The 24,324-nt window shown below is 39.7% G+C and overlaps 1 protein-coding gene across 4 annotated transcripts in view; it reads left to right on the top strand.

The window, feature by feature from the left end:
* The window catches only part of LOC134346784 (protocadherin-9), an 850,226-nt gene that overhangs the window by 123,173 nt on the left and 702,729 nt on the right, over window positions 1–24,324 (top strand). The gene's annotated exons all lie outside the window — the stretch shown is intronic.

Raw genomic sequence — 24,324 nt, 5'->3', positions numbered from 1 at the left:
CCAGTGGAGACTGTGGAGGCAGGAACCAGTTTGTAAATTTCTCACACCTTGTATATTTGCCCTTTTGTTGAAAAGCAGCTTATTGTCTATCAGAATCTTCTGCATCTTCTGACCACTGACTCAATATTTGTCCTTTCTTTTAAACCCTGCTGTCCACTCTCACCTCCACAAGCTCCTCAAATTTTCTCTGACAGAGCCTTTTTCCTTAGCTCTTCATACAGCAAGGAAGCAAGCCTTTCAGCCCACAGAATCCATGCTGACCATCACTTCCACACTAATCTAATCCCATTTTATTTTCCCCTCCTTCCCATCAACATTACCCCCAGGTTCCACCACTCCCCTGCAACAGCCAGTTAACCTCCCAAACTGTGCGTTTCTGGGGCATGGGAGGAAACCGGAGCAATTAGGATCAACCCACACAGTCACAGGAAGACAATGCGAACTCCACATCAGAGGTCAAGATTGGGTTGCTGGACTGTGAGTCAGATATTCTGCTAACTGTGTCACTGTGCTTTTTGATTGATGTCCTCTCCTCAAACTGCCAGGAGCTTTGCATTAAGATTCTCTTCTTGAGATACTCCCATCTTTTTATCTCCGTCTCTTCCAACTCCTCCTCAAGTAATATTCTACTTAAAGTCTTGAGAGGCCTCATAATTTGCCCTTAACTATGTGTTCATTCTTTCTAAGTACTCCATTGAACATTATTATAAAACATTGTTGCACGTTCTAAGCTCTGATTACAAGTCACTAATGCAGAAAGCAATTCTTTTATATATTCACAAAAACAACAAAAATTATTGGTGGAATTGTGAATTAAGGGAAGGCTGCAGCCCCAGAATACAGCAATAAAACTCATAAACTGTTGTAGACTGTAAACACCAGAAATTTTGAAGATGCTGGAAATCCAAAACAACGCACATAGAAAATGCTGGAGGAGCCCAGCAGGTTAGGAGGTAGCATCTATGGAAATGAAAAAACAGTCAACGTTTTGGACCAAGACCCTTCTTCAGGGCTGAGAAGGAAGGGGGAAGATGCCAGAATGAAAAGGAGGGGTGGGGGCAGGAGGGGAATGAAGGTGATAGGTGAAGCCAAATGGGTGGGAAAGGTAAGGAGCTGGAGAGAAAGGAATCTGATAGGAGAAGAGAGTGGACCATAGGAGAAAGGGAAGGAAGAGGGGACCCAGAGGGAAGAAATAGGCAAGTGAGAAGAGGTGAAAGGTCAGAGTGGGGAATAGACGAGTGGGGAGGGGAATTCTTGTTTACCGGAAGAAGTAATCGATATTCCTGCCTTCAGGTTAGAGACTAGAAACTAGACTACTTGGACAGATAGCTCCTCCACCCTGAGGCCATGGATTGACATGTCAGAACGGGAATGGGAATCAGAATTAAAATGTTATACCATTGTGCTGGTTTGAATATCTTTGTTCTTGCTTTAACCTTTTAATGTTAGCTGTTGTTTCTCAATTTATTCTTTTATTGTCGGCCCCTGAAGAATACGGTATGATTTTGCATGTAATGTATTATTTTATTTCCAAATCTTTGCCATTCCACGGTCTACCTGGGCTTAGATCTACATTGTTAACACTAGCTGTCTTGTGACCAGTTTTCCATCAACACTCACTCTGTGATTCCTCCTTGTATCTCCTCAGCAACAATGCCAAATCTAATTTTCAGTCAGCTGACTGCCCGCACCTGAAGTGAGAAGTTAATGCCTTAGGTGTGGACCTCCAGTTAGAACTGATAATAAAAAAAACTTTGACAAGTGAACAGCAATTATAAAGGAAGAAAGCAAAAGGGAAAAATAGCAATACTCTCAATTGAAATTAATCCTGTGTTGCCTTAACCAGGTGCCTGGTATGGTGAGTAGTGGTCACTAAATCAAAGTGGTCATACTGTTGCTAAACTGAAGTAGTGATTAGTTTTGTGAAACACTCAAAGCACTGGAAGAACCTAGGAGATCAGGTAATATCTAGGGAGGGAAATGGACAGTCATTGTCCTGCTGAAAGGATTCAGCCAGAAACGTCTACTGTACTTTTTTCCATAGATGCTGCCTTGCCTGCTGAGTTCCTCCAGCATTTTGTGTGTGTTGCTCGGATTTACAGCATAGAAACATAGAAAATAGGTGCAGGAGTAGGCCATTCAGCCATTCGAGCATGCACTGCCATTCAGTATGATCATGGCTGATCATCCAACTCAGAACCCTGTACCTGCCTTCTCTCCATACCCCCTGGTCCCTTTAGCCACAAGGGCCATATCTAACTCCCTCTTAAATATAGCCAATGAACTGGCCTCAACTGTTTCCTGTGGCAGAGAATTCCACAGATTCACCACTCTCTGTGTGAAGAAGTTTTTCCTAATCTCGATCCTAAAAGGCTTCCCCTTTATCCTCAAACTGTGACCCCTCGTTTTGGACTTCCCCAACATCGGGAACAATCTTCCTGCATCTAGCCTGTCCAATCCCTTTAGGATTTTATACGTTTCAATAAGATCCCCCCTCAATCTTCTAAATTTCAACGAGTATAAGCCTAGTCGATCCAGTCTTTCCTCATATGAAAGTCCTGCCATCCCAGGAATCAATCTGGTGAACCTTCTTTGCGCTCTGTCTATGGCAAGAATGTCTTTCCTCAGATTAGGGGACCAAAACTGCACACAATACTCCAGGTGTTGTGCAGATTTTTTCTTGTTTGCGAGTCACTCACTGGCCATCGCTGGGTGGACCAAGCCAGATTAAAGTTGAGGCCTGAGAGAGGAGTTCGGTCCTGCTACTTCATGCCAGCCAAGATCCTCTACTTGAGTTCATCCCATCTGCCTGCATTTGACTCGTCTCCCTCGCTCTTCGCTATTACGAGAGGTGTAGGAATCTTGGGACTCATGCTGCCAGGTTCGGGAGCATTTGTTGCCCTGCAGCCATCAGGCTCCTGGATCGGCTTCACTCGTCTCAGCGCTGAACTGACTCCTCAGCCTGTGGACTCACTTTCAGGGCCTCTGCATCTCATGTTCTTTGTATTACTTGTTTACTTTTTAATTATTTGCACAATTTGTCCTCTTTTGGACATTGGATATTTGTTGGTCTTCATTATGTGTGGTTTTTCATGGATTCTATTGCATTTCTTTGTTTTCCTGTAGGTGCATTCAAGAAAATGAAGCTCAGGGTTGTATAGTAAATTCACTTTGAACTTCTAACAGTCAACATTTCAAATTGAGTCCCTAACCTGGACTTTCATTGGGAATCGAGGTGACGTGTCTTGACACCAAATGTTGACTGTCCATTTCCCTCCATGGATGCTGCCTGACCCCTTGAGTTGTACCAGATTGCAGCATCCACATTTTGTCTCTATTAAAGTCATGCAGGTTGGTTCAAGGACCGAAGGGTTGAAGGGAAGTAGCTGTTATTGAGCCTGGTAGTGTGGGACTTCAGGTTTCTGTACCTTCTGCCTGATGGCCGCTGTGAGGTCACATGGCCCAGATGGTGCGGGTGTTTGTGCATAGATTTTGCCCTCTTGAGGCAGCACTTCATGTAGTTACTACAGATGGCGGGTAGGGATGTGCCCGCGATGTACTGGGCTGAATTGACTACATTTTCACATGTTCCTGCACGTTAGAATTACTGTACCAGGCCATGATTCAACTAGTCATGATACTTTCAACAGTACGTGTGCCGAGGTTTAATAGAGTGTCAGTGACAAGCTGAAGTTCCTAAAAAATCTAAAGGTGTTGGCATGCCTTCCTTGTGATTTCATGCATGTGATATGACTCTCTTTGGGCTTACGAAGGGTGATTGATAAATTTGTGGCCTAAGGTAGAAGGAGTCAATTTTAGATAACCTAGCACATTCATTTTTCAACATAGTTCCCTCCTACATGTACACACTTAGTCCAGTGGTCGTGGAGCACACGGATCCCTTCTTTGTAGAAGAGGTCCACAGCCGGGGTGATTGTTAAGTTTATGGCCCAAGCTAGGAAGAGATGAGTTACTAACTTCAAATTTTCTGCATTTTATCACTCAAAGAGTTGAACTGCACGTGCATGTAACGGGAGCATCTTGGACCTCCAGGTGGTCCACAGCAGGGGTGATTGATGAGTTCGTGGCCTGAGGTAGAAGGGGATAAGTTATACAACTCGTTACATGCAAATACAGTTCAACTCTTTGAGTGAAAATGCAGTAAGTTTGAAGTTAGTAACTCATCTCCTTCTACCTTAGGCCACTAGCTTATCAATCACCCCATGCTGTGGACCGCTTTCTGGAGGTCCAAGACGCTGACTTCTACAAAGAAGGGATCCGTATGCTCTACAACCGCTGGACTAAGTGTGTAAATGTAGGAAAAATAAATGTGCTAGGTTTTCTAAAATTGACTTTCGTAGGCCACGAAATTATCAATCACCCCTCGTATCTTTTAAATGATAGATGTGGACTCCTGACATCTGAATGGGGTCACTCTAGATTTGCCAGCTATCGCTGAGGGACCAGCTAGGAAGTGCATTCAGCTGTTCAGATCAGTGTAGAATGAACTACTCTCAAGCTTAAGTGCTATGTCCAGGGGAAGAGCCGGTGATCACGTGCATGTACTAACCTCCATTGCATTCCCAGTTCTCCTTCTGCTGTGCACGAGTTGGATGTCTGGAACATGCTTCAAAGAAGTCGACACAAGATTATATATTTTAGCTTTTAGTTCTAGCTCGGCTGGCAATGCCTCCATATCTGAGACAGGAGATTGTGGGTCTGAGTCACCCATGAGGAATTTGAGCACCCAAAACATCTAGATTGACATGATGAAGGTGTGGGAAGAAGCTTCATTTGGTCTCTTGGTGTGAGATAAGAGATCCTATGGCACGATTTAGAGTCACAGAGTTATACAGAACTACAGCACAGAAACAGGCCCTTTGGCCCATCTGGTCCATGCTGAAACATTTAAACTGTCTACTCCCATTGACCTACACCAGGACCATAGATCTCCATACCCTATTATCCATGTACCTATTCAGCCTTCTCTTAAAAGTTGAAGTTGAGCTCACATGTACCACATGTGCTGGCAGCTCATCCATGAGCCTCTGAGGGAAGAAGTTTCCTCTTATGATCCCTTTAAACTTTTCCCTTTTAACCCTCAACCCATAACCTCCTGTTGTAGTCCCACCCAACCTCTGTGGAAAAAGCCTGCTTGCATTTACCCTATCTCTACCCCTCATAATTTTGTATCTCTATCAAATCTCCTCTCAATCTTCTACGTTTTAAGGAATAGTCCTAACCTATTCAATCTTTCCTCCTAACTCTACTTATATATCCAGTCTCTTAGAATACCTTCCAATAACTTTCCCACAACTGATGTCAGACTCACTAAGATTACTAAAGATCTCCCCAAGGTACTGAGGGCAATACTTATTATTCAATCAGTGTCACTTAAAGGAAGCTCAAACTTCAAAAGTTCAAAGTAATTTTTTTAATCAAAATATGTGCTGCATACGTTACCATAGCAACACACACAAAACTGGAGGAAATCAGCAGATCAGGCGGCTTCTATGGAAACAAATAAACATACTACCTTGAGATTCATTTTCTTGCAGGCATTTGCAGGGAGAAAGAAATATAATGTATAATTTTATGAAAAGGTATGCATAAACAGACAAAGACTGACAAACACCACTGGCGAAAGAATTCAACTCCAAATAAAAATAATACTGGGAACATGAATTTTAAATAGTCCTTGAAAGTGAGTTTGTTGGTTGTAGAATCTGCTCAGAGTAACGTTGGATAAAGTTATCCATCCCAGTTCAGGAGCCTGACAGTTGTAGGGGAATAATTGTTACTGAACCTTGTGATATGGGACCTAAGGCTTTTGTACCTCCTGCCCAATGGTAGTAGCGAGAAGAGGGAATGGTCTGGGTGATGATGGACTTTGATAATGGATGCTGCTTTCTTGTGGCAGTGCTCCATGTAAGTGTACTCGGTGTGGAAGGTTTTGCTTGTGAGGGACTGTGCTGTATTGATTACTTTCTGTAGCCTTTTTCATACCAAACTGTGATGCAACCAGTTAGGATACTCTCCGCTGTGCATCTATATACGTCTGTCAAAGTCTTAGTTGGCATGCCAAATCTACGTAAGTTTCTCAGGGAATAGGGGCGCTGTCATGCTTTCTTTGTGGTGATATATGCTGTTCCTAGGACAAATCCTCTGATATGTTGACAACAAGGAACTTAAAGCTATTGATGCTCCTTCTCCCTTTCCTTAATGAGGACTGGCTCAGAACTCCATCTTCTTCCTCCTGTGGTCAATATTCAGCTCTTTGGTTTTGCTGACATTGAGTGAGAGGTGGCTGTTGTGGTACCACTCAATCAGATTTGCATCTCTCTCCTATATGCTGATTTGACACCCCTTTTGATACGGCCAGTAATAGTGGTATCATCAGCAAACTGAAATGTGTCATTGGAGCTGTACTTAGGCACGCATTGAGCAGAACACGGGACTAAGCATGCAGTCCTGTGCTGCCTGTACTAATAGTGAGTGTGGAGTAGATGTTGCTGATCCGTATTAATTGGACAAAATTTCACAAACAAGAGAAATAGTTTGGCAAAATTTCATTAGTTTTGTCGGATATTGATGTGCCCAAATTGGTTTCTATTTCAGAAATGCTTAAAACATGCATTTTGTTGTATGTGGACTACCTTGGGCCAAGGTTGTGCAAAGCATTAGATCAGGCTATTTATATACAAAGGAAGACATTATGGAGTTGATCACGTGAGATTAGATTCATTGCTGGAAAAGGACAGATTTCCATAGTTGATCCCATAGCTCCCAATGAGTAAGCAATCTGCAACTCCACCTTGCTGTTCAGCTGAGTGCACATGAGTGTCAGTTTTTTACCCAGCTCTGCAGGAACTCTCAGAAGGTGCTGCCTTAAATTTCACTGTTATATTGCATGTGTCAGTGGCCTGTCAGAAAGCTGAGCAGTGTAGTCCTAACCTAAGGCACAGGGAAGCTTGCGAATATAACAGGATGGTATCCTCACTACAATTGCCACATTCTGCGCATCTTCCCTTGTCCCCTTGGATTTTGCACTTTGAAAATCAAGGAGGAAGGAAAACAGGCAGTTAGGATACAGCTTCAGCACTGCAGAAAAAACCCTAGAGTTGCGTTGACTGCAAGAGATTCTGCAAAGCTACCCAGGCATAGAAGAGTTGAAACCTTGTTGACCTTTCTTCCCGGCAAGCCAGAAAACCGTACTCTCTTGACATCAGTAATTTTATTTGATTCATCTCTGGCCTAATCCTCCTGGAGGGTGGTTCAGCAGTGGAACCATCTGATTGCTATAAATTAGGATCTTTGCAACAGTAAAAGGAGGAGCAGGGTCCCAATGCAATTATTCTCTATCCCATATAATCTGTTCATAACGGGCTGATCTGTGTAGAATGGATTTGCTCTCTTTGCAAAATGTCGATCATAACAAGATAAATCAGGTTGTCCGTGATTCTTTTTAATGCTTGTGGATGTTTTTGAAGTAATGGGTTTCTGGTTTAAGGTGCAGTGATCGAGACAATGGACTGAGTTGGAGTCAGCAGGAATTCAACCTTGTCCCATTAATATGAGAAACCTAGTTGTCAATTTGATCATAGCAAGTTTCCATAAGTAGTAAAATGCTGGTGATCAACTCATCAAATGTCAACTGTCCCTACCCTCATCACTCTGTATCCTTCCTTATATCCACCCAGGTTACCTGCCCATCACCAGCACACTCTTCCCATTGGCCTTCTTCTCCCCACTGTTTGCATCTGCACTCCCCACCTCTCTCCCTTGATTCCATGCTCTACCTCCTTATTCTATCAGATTCCATTATCTTTAGCTCTTTGTTGCCTCCACCTATCACCTGCCAACCTGTGAAACCATTTTATTCTACCGTGCTCTTTCTTCCCATTGCATACCCTTTACCGTTTGCTTGCCAGCTCTGGCTCCACCCCTTTCTCTCACCTCTATACTGACTACACCATCCCCTCCTGCTCCCCCCATATTCCCGTCCTGCTGAAAAATCTCAACATGAGTATTGACTGTTTCCATTTCCCTCCACAGATACTATTGAGTTCCTCCAGCAGCTTGTTTATTCACTCCATTTTCCAGCACCTATAACTTTCGTGTTGCAATTAAATAGTCTTTTATTTTAATAGTTACTAGGACTCCCCAGGGTACGGGAGTCCAAAACTAAGGAGCATAGCTTTAAAGCGAGGGGGAAAAGGTTTAAAAGGAACCTGAAGGGTAACCTCTTCACACAGTGTGCAGAGATATATGGAACAAGGTACCAGAGTTTGGGTGGTTACATGGATTAGATTAGATTATGAGGACACTCAGTCCTCGTTTATTGTCATTTAGAAATGCATGCATGCATTAAGAAATGATACAGTGTTCCTCCAGAGTGATATCACAGAAAACAGGACAAACCAAAGACTAACACTGACAAGACCACATAATTATAATATATAATTACAGCAGTGCAAAGCAATACCATAATTTGATAAAGAGCAGACCATGGGAACAGTAAAAAAAAAGTCTCAAAAGTTCCAATCGACTCCCGATAGTCCCCGATAGCAGGCAGTAGAAGGGAGAAACTCTGTCTGCCATAAATCTCCAGGCACCGACAACTGTCGATGCCTTGGAAGCACCCGACCACAGCTGACCCTGAGTCTATCCGAAAACTTCGAGCCTCCGACCAGCCCTTCGGCACCAAGCACCGAGCACCATCTCTGCTGTGTGCTTCGACCCCATCCCGGCCGCCGAGCAACAAGCAAAGCCGAGGATTCGGGGCCTTCCCCTCTGGAGATTCAGGGTCACACAGTAACAGCGGCAGCGAAAAAGGCATTTCAGAAGTTCCTACAGATGTTCCTCCATTCTCTTACGTCTGTCTCCATCAAATCAGAATTGTGCACGGCACCCTACCCTACTTGACAGATTACCGATATCATTCACCGGAGTGTCTGTACAAGCTGCGTCACGCCGCCATCTTCTCCTCCTCCTCCAGGTAAAGTTCAGAGGGATATGCTAAATGCAAGGTACCTTTGTTGGTATGGATAAGTTGTCTGAAGAGCCTATTTCTGTACTGTACAGCTCTATGACTCTGTTGATTAATGGACATTGACCAGTTGAGAAGCTGTTCCATCAAAATGATGCATTGGAACCTTTTGCATCTGTTTTGAAAAAGTGGACAGAGTCTCAGTTGAAATGGCATAATTTGATGGACAGCTACTTGACTTGTCATGTAATATTCAGGAAGAGCCGCATTGTTGGAGACAGCACATGCTGATGATCCTGAATATCATGTAGTAAGATGTTTTCTTTGTGTTCACATTAAACTGCCAACCTTCAAAGTCAGAGGGAAGAGGGTGCTGCAGAGAGCAACTCCTGATGAAGATGATGCTGGGCTGAGGGAACACAAAGAAGTGATAATTTAAAAATCTCAGGCAGAGTTACGATGGAATCAAGGGTTTTGTAATGATTTTTCCCCACTTAAACCAGTCATTATACTATTGCTAAGTTGTGAAAAGGCAAAAATTGGTTGTGACATTCTGTGTCACTTCCTAAGCTCCTGAGATACCTTATATAGTTGCATTATCCTGCATTGCATTCCAGAATTATATGAGGTTTAAGTTATAGGACATCAAAAAAGAATTAAATTAAATTTTTAATCAAAATGTAAATAACTCACCAATGAAATTCCATTATGTATGTACTAAGGTCAGCTTTTGCATGAGGAATTCTTTCTTTCGCTATGTTAACTTGCTTTAAAGTTAGACAAATCTAGTTGGTAATAGAACATAGAATCAATACAGCACTGGAGAGGTCATTCAGCCCATAATGTTGTGCTAACCCTGATTCCAACTTCTACAGTTTTACAGTATGTCTTCTTTTGTATCATCCATATTTCTCCATTCCCTTCATATTCTTGTGTCTATTTAAAAAAAACACTTACATTCCACCAAACTGCTTGCATCTGCTATTTCCCCTGATAACCCATTCCACACACCTACCTGCCTACATAATAAAGCTTGCCACTCACGTCATCTAGAAATGTCTACCCCACCCCAACATCTGAAGTTTGACATTTCTACCCAGGGAGAAAGATTCTGACTGCATTTCTTAATTTTCAAAAAAATCTCTATCAGGTATTCCCTCACCCACCAATACTCTAGGAAGAGCAACACAAGTTTCTCCAACCTTTCCATATAGTTCATACCTTCTAATCCAGGTCGTGTCCTGGTAAACCTCTTCTACATTGTCTCTGCAGTCTCCACATCCTTCCTATATTGGAGTGACCAGCAATGAAGACAACACTCCAAGTATAGCCTGACTGAAGTTTTATATAGCTGTAGCCTGACTTCTTTCTTTTTTTATGTAATAGAAGCTCAAATGTCATTGTGCAGTGTGTAGGCGATGATCTCAAATTCCATCCAATGTCAAACCAAGCTAACAAGTGCCAATTGCCTGGTGTATTTAGCAGATTGTTGAAAGTACATCCTGTATTCACTGGCTCCTGCTGATCAATCATTGTTTACAAAACACAGAGATTGAATAACCTAGTTGGCCAAGCAGTGCCTATGGAGGAATTTGGTCCAAACGTAGGATTTCGAGCTGAAATATTTACATGCAACTTTTGCCTTCATAGATGCCATTTGACATGCTGAGTTCTTTCAGTGTTTTGATTTTTGTCTCAGATTCCAGCATCTGCTGTCTTTCATCTTCACTTATTGTTTATCACTTGCCATGATTACAGCGATTTAATGATAATAAGTAAACTTTCAGTTTTGCTATCACAATTTTTCAAAGACCTCACCTATTTCAAGGTCCCAACATACCAGTCACGGCTGGGAATAAAAGGTGAGCTCAACAGCTTGAAGGAAGATATCATCCTGATCTACAAACGATGGTGCTTTTAATTAACTCAGAGTGATTCGGAAGGCCTGGATTGAATCAAATAGTGATCAAGCGATCAATACACTAGAGTTTCACTTGGTAACATCTGGGGCTAAGCGAATTAAATGAACTTATGACGGTGTACAAGTGGACCTGCTCAATTTGCTTGCTCTTCTTTGAACTTTCCTTACGATTTGAGTGGCACATATTATTCTTGTTAGTACTCTAGCATAAAAATGTAGGTGCAGGAGTTGTTGATTCATCCTTCATGGTTGAGTCTGTGGCTCATTACTCAATCAATCAAAATATCATGTTTACATCTCCCTTCATACCCTCCTAATGCCTTTTGTATTTAGAAAAACAGCAATATATTCTTTATTAAATATATTAATTGACATGGCTTCCAATGCCTCCTTGCTAAAGATATTTCAGCATCTCTACCAAGGAAGGCACCTGCTGATGTACTTTCCTGGTTTTCCACCTCCAAGGGAATTATATCCTTATTTTCAATTCTATATATCAAAGTTCAGAGTTCAAAGTAATACTTATTATCAGAGTGCATTCACAGAACCCTCAGATTCCTTTTCTGCTGGCACACTTAGCAAATTTACAGAACAGTACCTGTAAGCAGGATCAATGGACAATGAACTGCGCAAATGCAAATATAAGTAAATAGCAATAAATAATGAGCACGAAATAACAAGATAAAGAGTCCTTAAATTGAGACCATCGATTGTGGGAACACCAGAAGTAGAATGAGAGTAGTTATCCCCTTTCGTTCAAGAGTCTAATAGTTCAGGGATAGTGACTATCTTTAAACCTGGTAGTGCGAGTCCTGAAACATTTGAAGCATCCTGAAACATCTATAGAGGCATCTGTGTTCTGATAGTGTGACCATTGGTTCCAGATCTATCCCCTCCACCCAACCCCAGTTCCAAAGACTTATACAGTACAGAAACAGGCCTTTTGGACTATAGATTCCGCATTGGTCATTAAACACATTTCCACTGTCCTACATTAATCCCATCTTTTATTCTCCCCACATTCTCATGAACTCTCCCCAGATTCTATTCCTCCCTCACCTACACATAAGGGGAGGTATACACTGGCCAAGTTACTCACCCACTGATGGTTATGAGAAGAAAATAAAGGGTGGATGGCAGAGACAGACTTGTTTTTACACAGATAATAGTGGATGCGGGGAACATGCTACCAGGGATGATTGTAGACACACTGGGGGACATTTAAGATTCTTTCAGATATGGATGAAATAAAAATAGAAGGCTAATCTGGAAGGGAAGCTTAGAATGATTGTGGAGTAGGTTAAATTGTCATCATAACATCATTGCACACAAAATGCTGGAGGAACTCAGCAAGTCAGGCTACATCTATCAAGGAAGGAGAAGGAATCTGATAGGAGCAGACATATATCGTGCAATAAAGGGATGGTCGTGAGGAACCAGAGGGAGATGACAGGCAAGTCATGAGAGAGGAGGAGGAGGAGAAGAGAAGAAGTGGGAGGGTCACCAGAAATGGGATTGGAAAATAAGAGGGGACAGAGAGTTGGAAAGAGGGAATTGATTACTAGAAGTTAGAGAGAGCCATCAGGTTGAGGCTAACCAGGTGGAATATGAGGTGTTGCTTCTCTAACCAGAGTTTTATCCCATTATGCCAGTTGAGGGGCTATGGAGAGACATATCAGTGTGGGATGGGAAGTGGCCACACAGAGATCCTGGCTGTTGCAGCAGGCTAAGCAGTTTCTCCTTCTTTAGCCCTTTACCTCTTCCATCTATCACCTGTGAGCTTCTTAGAGCATCACCCTTCCCCACTGACCCAACTTCCCCCTCACCCGGTCGCACCTATCCCCTCCCAGCTCATACTCCTCCCCCTCCCCCAATCTTCTTATTCAGACTTCTGCCCACACCCTTTCCACTCCATATGAAGGGTCTTGGCCTGAAACATCAACTGTTTATTCCCCTTCATGGATGCTGCCTGAACTGCTGAGTTCTTCCAGCATTTTTGGTCCATATTCTAAAACTTGTTGGCTCTTCAGTGCGAGGAGACATCCCATAAGAGCAGACTGCAGGTGTATGTGCTGAGGGATGCACTGCAGCTCGGTGCAGTCAGCTCTAAGGCTTTGTTCGGTAGAACTGCACAGTGAAAAAATCCATGCGGCCACAGGGGGAATGTGCAAACTCCCCATCTTTGTCCCTATGAGGGATTAGCACCACTCACTGCGCTACATGATGCTCATAGACTTGACGCATTCTCTGTATCCAGTCTGTCTAGCCCTCTCAGTACTTAGTATGTTTCATAGAGCATCTTCTCATTTTCCTAAGTTTGATTGAATACAGTCCTAGTCAGATCATTCCTCATGTGACAGTCCCACCATCCCAGAGCCAGTGTTGTGAACTTCCACTGCATTCTTTCCTTTCTTTCTTAGGGAAAGCAACTAAAGCCACACATGATACTGCAGGTGTGGTCTCTCCTGTATAACTGTAGTCAGGGAGCCTTGCTTCTATATTCAGGTGAGTTGAATCTTGGTCTCTTCTCTACAGGAGCTTCCAGCAGATCTCTTTACCTCTTCCTGCATTTCAACATGTTGTCACCATCATCCCTGAGATCTTTTTTTTAATGTCTGCCAAACATCTCGGAGCCATTTATATTTATTTTGTATATTCAGACAGAAGGCTAGAAGCATTGCATGCAAGTGTTAGCATTTGGTTCAGATCAGTCAAACTCTCCTGGGTTCATAGAACATAGAAGACTACTTTGCAGTACAGACCCTTTGGTCAATTATGTTGTGCTTTAACCTGCTCCAAGATAAAACTAACCTTTCCTTCCTACATAGCCCTCCATTTTTCTTTCATCGATGTGCCTAACTAGGAGTGTCTTAAATGTCCCTAATGTACCTGCCTCTACCATCACCCTGGCAGTGTGTTCCATGCACTCACCACTCTGTGTAAAAAATCTACTTCTGACATTTTCCCAATGCTTTCCTCCAGTCAACTTAAAAGTATGTCCTCTTGTATTAGCCTTGGGAAAAAGATGCTGGCTGTCTACTCTCCCTATGCCTTTTATCATCTTCAACACCTCCATCAAGACACCTCTCATCCTCCTTCGCTCCAAAGAGAGACAGCCCCAGACCATTTAATCTTTCCTCTTAAATCATGACCTGTCACCCAGGCGGCATCCTGGTGAATCTCCCCTGCACCCTCTCTAAAGCTGTCTCATCCTTCCTGAAATGAGATAACCAGAACTGAACACAATACTCTGATTGTGCTCTAATCAGAGTTTTATTAAGCTGCAGCATTACCTCACAGTACTTGACATTTTGTCACCATCATGCTTATGTGAGCTTTTATTTCTGCCAAACATCTCAGAATTATTTATTTCTATATTTTCAGACAGAAGGCTAGAAGCTTTGCATGCAAGTTTTAGCATTTGGTTCCAGTCAAACCTCTGGGTTCGGTATGAATCTTTAAAGAAACAGAAAATCGGCAGATGCTGGAAATCCAAGCAACACACACAAAATGCGGGAGGAACTCAGCAGGCCAGGTAGCATCTGTGGAAAAGAGTACAGCTGATGTTTCAACAGGACTGGAGAAAAGATGCTGAGGAGTATATTTAAAAGGTGGGGTGAGGGGAGAGAGTAACGGAAAGGGGATTGGAGAAATCTGAAGGGGAGGGGTGAAGTAAAGAGCTGAGAAGTTGATTGATGAAAGAGATACAGGGCTGGAGAAGGAGGAGTCTGATTGAAGAGGACAGAAGGTCATAGAAGAAAAAAGGAGGGAGGAGCACCGGAGGGAGCTGATGGGCGGGCAAGGAGATAAGGTCAGAGAGGGAAAAGGGGATGGGGGATGGCGAAGGAGGGTGGTGCATTATCAGAAGTTCAAGAAATTGATGTTCACGCCATCAGGTTGGAGGCTATCCAGATGGAATATAAGGTGATGCTCCTCCAACATAAGTGTGGCCTCATCATGACAGTGGAGGAGACCATTGATACACATATCGGAATGAGAATATGAAGTGGTATTAAAATGGTAGCCACTGGAAGATCCCGCTTTTTTTGGCAGACAAAACATAGGTGTTCGGCGAAGTAGTCTCCCAATCTACATCAGGTCTCACCGATATACAGGGGGCCACACTGGGAGCACATCATACAACCCCAACAGACTTTGAAGGAACTTAGCCTCCCTGTCGTAATTTATGAAGTGGGGTGTATTTCTTGGAATGTGTACATCATCATCAAAACTGTTACTTAATGTTGTTCTCTCATGGTGCGAAAAAAGCAACATCTGCACTCCACAGACGTAGGTCCTCACAAACTCTACTTAACAATGATAAACTGTAGCTGGTATGATCTAGATTCCAAAGGGGAAAAAACAAAAAAAAAGAACATTTATTCCTGCAAGAGTTGGTCAGGATTGAAGGTGAAATTTAATTTGACTGTGAATCGATCCAGATCTTCTGTAGAATTAAATCCAAAAGAAACAGATATTTAATGTTGGAACATTAGGATTAGAGGGGATTCAGTTTAATACATCGGCGATTGAAATGGCAGTGTGTGATTAAGAGATTTTTTTTTGTTCTTATAATTGCTTGGTATTTAATTTAATACTGCACTTTGGTAACATTTGAAAATAATGTGCAACTGACCTATTTTATAAATACAATTTTGGTCTTAATTTTAATAAGTTGCACAATATTGCTTAATATTTTTTCTCCTCATATCTCTCTTCACACTAATTAAATGTCATGATTTCTATCTATTTGGATTACTTGAATAATAAGTTTTTTCCAAATGCCTGGGCCAGGAGATTTCTATTTAATATATTTAATTAAGTGTTGATTTCTTCAACTGTTTTGTAAATTCAGTGGCAAAGCACATCTGTTGTATGTTTATGTACCCAACTGATACTTACTGTCTTGAAATCCAAGTCCTTAAGATGGAAAACTTAAGGAAACTATTGCAAGATCGTTTGAAAGATTTGGCCTCGTCACAAGGCCAAAATTGAAATTCAGGTGGGATCAAGCTATTGTATAAGATTTTCCAATTTTGAATTCTTAGGTTATATTTTTCTGTTAGCCATATGTACTGGGCACTTTCCTTCTGTGTCCTCTTACACTCACTTTCCTTTAAATTCTCTCATTTGTAAAATAGCTGAACGAATAGTACAGACTTGAAAAATACAAGTAATCTCCCCTTTGCCTGTGGGGAACTCTAATGCACTTTTTAAAAAAATCATAATTCAATTTTCTTACCTCAGTTAATTTAGGAGGTTTTATATGTTGTTAAATTCCCAACAATTTTCTTAAAAGTAGCAACTCACTTGCCTCACAGCTGAGCTTGTGTGCAATCCGTATGGAGTTGGCCTGTTCTCCTTGTGACAGTGCAGTTCTCCTCTGTGTGCTCTGGGTTCTTCCCCCAGCCCAAAAATGTGTGGGTTGGTATATTAATTGACTGATGTAATTTGCCCCTAGTGTGGTAGAGTCGGGATGGAGTTGAGAGTGTGGGGAGAATAAAAACAATATTAAAGGAAAATTAGTGCAGATAATGTAATAGTAGACCGGGGAACGACCTGCTCTTTGGCCGATTCAAGCGTCGAGTCAGATCGAGGCCTGAGGTGAGGGATGAGCCAGTGTTCAGCTTGCTGCTCTGCATCACTTACTCATCCTTGCGTTGAACGAGGCTGCGGCCTGCAACTAATGGGCTCCTGGATTGGCAGCGACTAGCTTTGTGGCTGTGGACTCTCTTTCCTGAACAGAAGTTCTGAATGTTACTGCTTTCTTTTATTGTTTGCTGGATACTTTTATTTTTTGCATGTTGGGTGTTTTTTTCGTCCTTTTTAATGGGTTCTATTAGGTTTCTTTGTTTTGTGGCTGCCTGTAAGGAGAGAAGTTTCAAGGTATACATATTTTGGTAATAGATATACTTTGAACTTTAGATAGGTGCTTCATATCTTATACAGGTATGGTAGTCTGAAGGGCCTGTATTTTTCTGTGACTCTACAACTGTATGAACAATGGTGAAATGCTTTAGGGTTGTTAAGTAATAGATAACTATAGTTGGATCCCTACACTGGCTTTGACTGCTCTTTTACAAAGTCCGAAGCATAACAATGAAGAATGCCTGCATAGTTTGATCAGCTGAAAAAGAGGGCATATGGTATGCTTACCTTTATTAGTTGAGATGTTGAGTTCAACAGTCGGGAAGTTCAGCTGCAGCTTTATAAAACTCTGGTTAGGCTGCATTTGGAGTATTGCATTTAGTTCTTGTCGCCCCATTATAGGAAGGTTGTGGATGCTTTGTAAAGGTTTACCAGGGTGCTGCTTGGATTACAGTGCATGCACTATAAAGATAAATTTTTTGGAATTTCCTTCTTTTCAATATTTCTATTAATTATTTGCATAGATGAATACAAAATACATTATGATATTATGGAAACAGAAACAAGATTGAAATGCCTCATAATTATGTATAGTAAATTAACCATAATATTGAAAAGGTATATTTTATTCTAATCTAAAGCAGAATCAAAACCCCATAACAAAACAGAAAAAAGAGAGAAAAAAAACAGCTGTTTGGTTAAAAGAAAAGAAAAAAAATCTCTGCCGAATAGTCATAAATTCAAACATATAATAGCCATCATCATTGCTGAACAAGTCAAAAATTGTGAAAGTAGTTCCAAAAAAGGTTCCCATTATGTGAAAAAATCTTGTCAAGGTATAGAAATAGAACACCTAATCTTCTCTAGATTTAAATATGACATAACATCAATCATCCAATGGACATGAGTAGAAAAGAGAAATAAAAGCCAAAGTATGCAAATCATTCGGCTTAAGAGTAAAATCATTTCCTCCAACAATGCCAAACAAGGCAGTCAGAGAGTTGGGCTTAAAGTCTACTTTAAAAAGCGCCGAGAAAGTTTGAAATACTTCTTTCCAAAATCTATCAAGCAGCGGGCAGGACCAAAACGTGTGAATTAGAGCGGCCTCTTCGACATTACACCTATTACAGTATGGAGAAAAATCTGAGTAAAAACAAGAGAGCTTATCTTTAGTCATATAGGCTCTATGAACCACTTTAAATTGTAAAAGAGAGTGACGTGCACATAACAAAGAGGTGTGAACAAGTTTAAAAATTTCATTCCAAATATCCTCATCAATTGAAATCTGTAGATCTTGTTCCCAGAGGTTCTTAATTTTGTATAACAGAATGTTTCTCAATGCCAACAACATACTATAAATATTAGAAATAGATCCATTATGAAAAGGTTTCAAATTAAAAGTTGTATCAATTAAATTCTTATCTGGACATTTAGGAAAAGTATAAAGTTGAGAACGCAAGACGTCTCTAATTTGTAAATATCTAAAAAAGTGAGCTTTACAAAGATTATATTTAATAGATAGTTGATCAAATGAGGAAAGACTATCTCCAACAAACAGATCCTGAAAACATTTAATACCTAGTCCATTCCACTCTTTAAAAACCACATCAGTCAAAGAAGGTTTAAAAAAATAATTAGAAAAAATGGGACTAGAGAGTGAAAAACGAAAAAACCCAAATAATTTTCTAAATTGTAACCAAATCCTCAAAGAATGTTTAACTACAAAATTATCAGTTAAATTACTTAAGGATAGACGAATTGAACAATCAAAAAGAGAAACAACAGAAAATATATTAACTTCTGAAGAAACCTAAACCGGACAGTCTTCATGATTAGTGTAGTAAAACCAAAACGTGAGGTAGCGTATGTTGACTGCCCAGTAGTAAAACCTAAAATTGGGTGGGGCTAATCCCCCATTTTTTTTAGTTTTCTGAAGATGAACTTTGTTTAATTGTGGGGTTTTATTCTTCTATAAGTAAGAAGATATAATCGAATCTAAAGAGTCGAAAAAGGATTTAGGAATAAAGACAGGTAGGGCTTGAAATAAGTATAAAAATTTAGGCAAAATATTGATTTTGATAGAATTAATACGTCCAATCAGCAATAAAGAAAGGGGAGACCAATTTGATAGTACCTTCTTAACGTATTCCGAAAGAGTGATAAAGTTTTCTTTAAAAAGAAATTTATAATTCTTAGTAATTGTTATACCCAAATACGTAAATTGATTTCTGACAATTTTAAAAGGATGGTCAGAGTTGACTGATACAAAATTATTCAAAGGAAAAAGTTCACTCTTATGAAGATTAAGTTTATATCCTGAGAACTGACTAAATTCAGAAAGTAAAGAGAGTATTGAGGGTAGAGAGGACGCCACATTAGAAATGTAGAGCAAAAGGTCATCAGCATAAAGCGACACCTTATGAGTGATACCCCTCCTTAAAATGCCTGAGATGTCAACGGATTCACGAAACGCGATGGCTAAAGGCTCTAAAGCCAAATCAAAAAGTAAAGGACTGAAAGGACATCCTTATCTGGTTCCATGTTGGCGATTAAATGGTTTAGAACTCTGAGAGTTTGTAAGAACCTGTGCAGTGGGAGATGAATAAAGTAATTTAATCCATTGAATAAAATTGGAGCCAAATATACATTTTTCTAATATTTTAAATTAATAATTCCATTCAACCCAGTCAAAGGCTTTCTCAGCATCCAAGGAAATCACGCATTCTGAAGTTTCTTTAGAGGGAGAATAAATAACACTCAGTAAACGACAAATGTTAAAATGAGAATAACGATTTTTAATAAATCTGGTCTGGTCATCAGAGATAATAAAAGGCAGAATGTTTTCCATTCTATGAGCCAAAAGATTAGATAACGTTTTAGCATCAACATTAAGTAAAGAAATAAGTTTGTAGGAAGAGCAGTCAGTTGGATCTTTATTCTTTTTGAGAATAAGTGAAATAGAGGCATTATAAAAAGATTGTGGCAACCTACCTAATTTAAAAGAGTCAGAAATAAAAGAAAGTAAGTGAGGAATAAGCCAAGGAGCAAAAGCCTTGTAAAACTCTCCAAAAAATCCGTCAGGACCGGGAACCTTCCCCGACCTCAGAGAATGGACAACCCGGGCAATTTCCTCAGAAGAAAAAGGTTGATCTAACCATTTTTGATTAATCTCTGAAAGTGTGGGGATGTTTAAACAATCTAGAAAATTATTCATAGCAAAATTGGCTTTAGGGGAATCGGAACTGTACAGTTTAGAGTAAAATTCTCTAAAAGTATCCTTTATTTCTAATTGATCAGAAGTTTTATCACCATTCGCTTTAGAGATTTCCTTAATTTGATGTTTAACCGTTAAAGTTTTAAGTTGATTAGCCAAAAGTTTGCCTGTTTTATCACCATGAACATAAAATTGACCTTTATCTTTTAAAAGTTAAGTTTCAACAGGGTAAGTTAAGAACAGATCATATTTAGTTTTAACTTCCACACGTCTTTTATACAAAATGGGATCCGGATCAGAAGCATATTTTTGATCTAAATGTTTCAGCTAATTGTCTAAATCAGTTCTCTCCTTATTCACTTTTTTCTTAATACTTGCTGTATAGGAAATAATTTGGCCTCTAATATAAGCCTTGAAAGTATCCCAATTAATAAGGCTAGAAGGGCCATCTAGCATATTCTCTTCAAAGAACAATGTAATTTGACTCTCTAAAAAATTGTGAAAAAAAAGCATTATCCGATAGTAAAATTGGATTAAAACGGCAAAATCTGTTTGATCGAGAAACACCCAGAAGATTTAAAGATTAAAAAACAGGGGCATTGTCTGAAACAGCACTTTCTTTATATTCATAGGATCGAACAGAGGGTATCAAATGACTATCGACAAAAAAAAAATCAGTCCTGGAATAGCTGTGATGAACATGAGAAAAAAAGGAATATTCTCTACTAGTTGGGTATAAAAAATGCCAAGCATCAATAATATCATACTTCATTAGAAAAGATTGGATATAGGAGGCAGATCTACTAATATTCAATCATTTCAAAGATGAATGGTCTAAAACAGGGTCAAGACAACAATTCAAGTCCCCTCCCAAGATTAAGGAGTACAAATTTAAGTCTGGTAAAAAGGTAAAAAAAAACTTCAAATAAGCCAGGATCATCTATAATTGGACCATAGAGATTAGCAAAAACCCTTAGTTTGTTATCTAATTTCCCTGAGACTATAACAAACCGCCTATTGAGGTCAGACATTACATCATGTTGAACAAAAGCAAATGAATTGTCAATCAAAATCAAAGTACCTCTGGCCTTGGCTTGAAAGGAGGAATGAAAAGCTAGACCATTCCAACGTTTGAACAAACGCCCACAGTCAGATCTGCGAACATGTGTCTCTTGTAAAAAAAAAATTGAGGCATTCAAATTCTTAATATAGGTAAAAACCTCATTGCGTTCCACAGGGTGGTTTAAACCTTTCACATTTAAACTAAGATAATTAATATTGTATACCATTTGATTATGTTTAAAGCTGTGGTTAAACATATAAACCACTGGATTATACCAAAAATCCAAACCTTAAAATTCAAAATACTTGACCAAACAATAGATGATGCAGGGATAACGAACAGCTGATAAAAAAGAAAAAGAAAAAAAAAGCCCACTCCGGTCCACCCCCCCTCCCAAGGAAAAAAAATCACCCAAGCGTGGGTGAAAGCTAATCTACTGATAAATGTCTCTCCCAACATCCTACTCGCAAAGCTCAGGAGAAGAAAAGATTAGTACAGAATGAATTCCAACCTAGACTAAATAATCTTCAAATGAACTAAAAAAATCAAAACTTAATGTTTGTAAACAATAATTACAAAGAAAACTTACTGAAGTTAAGTCTATTAATTTGCTAAACAGAAGAGATAAAAAGGAGAAGAAAAAGAATTAATTATGAAAACATATTGAAAAAAGGATTATTCAAAGAAAAAAGTAATAAACAAATAAACTGCACAATTGCAACAAATTAATCAGTCAAACGGAGGGAACAAGGTTATATGAAGCAGAAATAAGTATTTAAACTTCTGGAGTTGATAGACTAAATATTTCAAAGAGCTGAAGAAGAGTTCAAAACATCATGTTGAAAAAATTTTAATTCAGCAAAGAAAATATGATAAGAACAGAAACTAATTATAAGAGTATATGAGAATAGAAGAGAGAATTGTTCAAAAAAAAGACGTACTAAACCATTAGATTGCAAACATCCAACAACAAAGAATCGGTCAAGCTAAGGAAGCGTAATTTATATGATAAAGTATTAAACAATTAGTCTTCTGGACTTGATTTGGCTGGAGGAAATTTGTGCACTTCCTCAATTGAACAAAACCACATAGGAGATCTATTTTCCAAAATGATCCTGAGGCGAGCGGATTAATTTAGTGAAGGTTTATAGCCTTTGTTGTATAACTCCGCCATAACCTTTTTATACTTAAAACGTTCGTTTAATACATCAGGTGAATAATCTTCGACCAGCCTTATCTTATAATTTTCAAAGTTAATCATACCTAACCAAAGAGATTGATGAATTATAGAAACCTTAGTTTGGAAGTCATGCAAAGCAATTATCACAGGTTGAGGTTTTTGTTGAGAAGTGGGTCTAAACACTGGAATTCGGTGTGCCCCTTCTATTCTTGGTGAAGTATCCAAAACATCAGAAAACAGACGAACCAACAGATTTGCAGAAAATTCTGCAGGTCGTTTACCCTCGACCAACTCAGGAAAACCCAAAATTCATATATTGTTCCTTCTTGATCTATTCTCCAAAGCAACAATCTTTTGTCTTAAAGATTCAATGATTTTCGATTGTTTATCTCTGAGCTTTTCCAATTCATCCGTCTTAGTATCTAGTCTGGTTAAAGCATCTTTGTTTTCTTGAATCTGAGTAATATGTTCCTGTAAAGCTTTTTGCAAAGTCTACAGCAGAATCTCCATTTGTTTAAACTCTGTGGTAACTTTTAAACATACATCCGAAAGCTATTCAGACGTTTCGCTCTGAGCTTTCCGAATTAACTCCACAATAGCCTCCATAGTCACAGAAGGATCCTCTTCTTCTTTAGAAGTTTTAGCACAAGACATCATAATACTCCAAAAGTAAGTTTTTCGAAGCAGATTGGATTCAGTAATTTAAAAAGAACAGAGCCGTTCGAGAAACGCGTCTACTCCCATGCAATGCCAGTTGGAGGTGTCCCACTGTGAAGATAATTTGGACAAACTTTAGTTGCTTTTTCTGGAATGGCGGAGGCTAAAGGGAGATTTGATAAGATTATGAGAAGCATAGATAGAGTAGACAGCCTGTATTTTTTTCCCAGAGTCAAAATGTGTAATAGTAGACATTTAATAGTGGCCTTTAAGGTGAGAGGGGGTAAGTTCAAAGGAGATGTGTGGGGCAATTTTTTTTTACATAGAGAGCGATGGGTACTTAGAAAGTTCTGCCAGGGTTGTAGATAGAGGCAAATATGATAGGGGCTTTCAAAAGACTCTTAGGCAGGCATATGGTTTTTCAGAGAATGGATATTATATAGGCAGAAGGGATTAATTTAGTTAGACGTTTAACTACTAGTGCAATTATTTTGGCACAACATTGTGGGTTAAGAGGCCTGTACTTTTCCATGAAATAAAAAAAAATGAGAATGTGTTTTGCTTTGAGGGACAATGTAGAACATGTCATTTTAGAGTGATTTTGGTGCCCCTTGGTCATGTTCCAGGCCTTATTTCCTCTTTGATGTCAGTCCTCCAGAGTCTTCAATTTCCTGATCTTAAGAAAAAGCTACTTGTCGCTAAATGCCTCCATTAATCCAACCAACTATTTGGTGTAGAGAATTCCACAGGTTTATCACCCACTAGGAGAAGATATTTCTACACACATCAGTTTTGAATTACCAGCCCCTTGTCTTGTAGCTGTGTTCTGAAGTTCGAGGTTCTCCCATCAACACTGCCCTGCCTTCGAGGATTTTTTACCCTTGCCTTAAGGTAATAAGTGGTTCCAATTTTATAGATGTCTGCACAGAAGTCAATTTTATTTTTCAGTTAAGATAAGGCATTATAATGGGCAGTCACCATTCTGGCCCACAGCCCTTCATTTTGAATCAGGAGAAGGGTCTCTACCTGAAATGTCAATTATTCATTTTACTTCATAGATGCTGCCTGACCACTTGAGGTCCTCTAGCACTTAGTGAGTTGTCCTCATTCTAGAATCTTCAGTCTTCTGTGTCCCCAAAGTCTTTAAGGTGAGTATTTGGAAGTGGACCACCTTCTTCATTCTCGTTAGTGTTTCAGGATGAATTACCTCTTCATACAAAATGTCAAAATACGGATTGTTGTTATAGTTATAGTGACAATAATAATCGTGGTCAGAGAAAAACTGGATTGCAAACATGGTAGGAACATTTTGGAGTATAATTCTTGTTTTTCATGGCTTTTCATGCAATCCCTCTTTATCCTTCATATTGTTGATTCCAAAATGTGATGTGGGCACTGTTGGCAAGGCCAGCATTTATCACCAGTCTCTCAT

The sequence above is a fragment of the Mobula hypostoma genome, chromosome 5 (genome assembly GCF_963921235.1).
Source record: "Mobula hypostoma chromosome 5, sMobHyp1.1, whole genome shotgun sequence".
Lineage (NCBI taxonomy): Eukaryota > Metazoa > Chordata > Chondrichthyes > Myliobatiformes > Myliobatidae > Mobula > Mobula hypostoma.
This window is presented reverse-complemented; position numbering and strand designations above follow the sequence as displayed.